This window comes from Physeter macrocephalus, chromosome 11 (assembly GCF_002837175.3).
Source record: "Physeter macrocephalus isolate SW-GA chromosome 11, ASM283717v5, whole genome shotgun sequence".
Classification (NCBI taxonomy): Eukaryota; Metazoa; Chordata; class Mammalia; order Artiodactyla; family Physeteridae; genus Physeter; species Physeter macrocephalus.
Window position 1 is genome coordinate 167,299,343 of NC_041224.1, and position 2,452 is coordinate 167,301,794.

The following is a 2,452-nucleotide window of genomic DNA, read 5'->3' on the forward strand; positions in this document are numbered from 1 at the left end:
CGGCTGGGCCCGTGAGCCACGGCCGCTGAGCCTGCGCGTCCGGAGCCTGTGCTCCGCAACGGGAGGGGCCACAACAGTGAGAGGCCCGCGTACCACAAGAAAAAAAAAAAAAAATGAGATCATAAGGATGGGGCCCTGATACAATAAGATTAGGGTCCTTATAAGAAGAGACACCAGAGTGCGCTCTTGTGGGCTCTCCCCCTGCCCCCCGCCCTCGCCTCCTCTCTCTCTCTCTCTCTCTCACTTCATCCCTTCTACCCCACCACCTCTACCATGTGAGAACACAGTGAGAAGACAGCTGTCTGCAAGACAGAAAAAGATCCCCTACCAGAAACTGAATGGCAGATACCTTGATCTTGGACTTCCAGCCTCCAGAAATATGAGAAAATCAAGGCTTCTACTGTTGAAGCCTCCCAGTCTACGGTATTTTGTCCTGACAGCCTGAGCTGACTTATACACCTACTGTCTGTCTGTACTGCTTGCATGTCCAAACCATAGGATTAAAATTTTTTTTTTTCAGATAGCAGTCTTTTAATCAGCAATAAGTAACCATGATTATTAGGAAATTTTGTTTAAAATGAGTTAAGTATATGCCATAAACCCAGAGAGTTAACAGAGTATTTTGGTTATAAAAAGGGAAAATTTCTTGAATACTGACACTTGCCTGAATTAATCCCAAGTTCATAATTTATGTCTACATTGGACTACTGGCACCCAGTCTCCATGTCACAACATTCACATCAACTCAACAATATATATATACTGAATTTGTTATCTGTTCCTGTGTCACACAAAGTATCCAGTTCAGTAGCTGAAAACAACAACCCAGTCTCCATGTCACAACATTCACATCAACTCAACAATATATATATATACTGAATTTGTTATCTGTTCCTGTGTCACAAAGTATCCAAAGTTCAGTAGCTGAAAACAACAAATATTTAGTATCTCTCAGTTTCTGTGGGTTGGGAATTCAGGATCACCTTCACTGAGTGGTTCTAGCTCAGAATCCCTAGTGAGGTTGCGGTAGGGATGTTAGCGGGAGCTGTAATTATCTAGAGGCTTGAAGATGTACTTCCAAGATGGTTACTCAGTACTGTTGGCTCACTCGGATCCCCACCACGTGGACCTTTTCTCACGACAGGGTAGCTGGCGTCCCTCAAGACCAAGTGAGCAGAGAGAGAGAGAGAACATGAGGAGGAATTCACAGGATTATTCCGACCTAGTCTCCAAAATAGTGCACCATTACTTCTGCTTTATTTGCTAGGAATGAGTCATTTAGTCTAGCCCACACTCCAGGGGAGGGAAATAGGGCTCCACCTCTTGAAAGGAGGAGTGTCAAGGAATTTGTGAACATATTTTACAATCACAACACTTACCCATGATGCATTTCAGCAAACCACTCATATGATGTAGTATTAAATATTGCAGTAACTAATATTTTGAGGGCTTATTCATAGAAATGGGTATGATAAAATGATATAAGGGATTTACTCAATTACTGCACATTTGCAAAGATACTTTAGCATCCTCGAAAAATGCACCAAGGGAAATAAAGACTCTAGCATTATTTTCTGTAAAATGGCAGGTATTCCTATCACTCTTGGATTTTCACTACAATCTCTGCTCTGCTCTGCTCATTCTATGGATTCTGGTATGACCCACAGCTTTGGGTAACAGAACCTGCCTTCCCCAGTCCAGATGCCATCGAACCCACAACACTTAAGCTGCCTTCAGATCCTCCCTCCTGTCTGTCCCTAGCCCCTCTGCCCCAGTTGACTCAACTTTTTGCCAATCATTTCTACTTCTCTGCCCTATCCTTTGGATTGAACCTCCTTAAATATTAGTGCATGTCTTGGTTAAACCTAAATTCATGAAATATTTTTCGATCCTAAAACTTAAACGATTAGCTGGTTATCCCTACCATGAGCAAACTCAACAGGTAATTCCACAAGGACTTACACTTATTATCCTGACTTTAAAAATTAAGCTAATCAGCAGTCTGCACATCCGCTATACATCAGAGGAAACTATTTGGAGTTAATCTTCTTAAATTTGGTTATTTCAATAAATGAGTGTAACAAAGGCATTTATGTAATTTACAGACATCATGAAATACCTATTAGATCTTCTGAAAAGGTATTTAAGATATTAAAGACTCTAGTCCTTAGTTTGATAACGTATCTCCATTTTAACTGTTACTATACTTACGTTCTGACTTAAGCTTTAAGTTAAAATCATTTACAAGTCTGAAATGAGAGGCTGTATTAGCTCAACTTTTTTGAAAAGGGCAGAGCCAAGTGAACTAATGGTACAATGATGCAGAATGGAATTTAAATACTGATGAAGGGATAATAGGGCTGTAGGGGAACAAAATCTGCCACCCCAAAATGTGTCTCTTTGGTATGAGGATTGATTTAGACTGATTATTTTTAAGGAACAGAAGACTTGG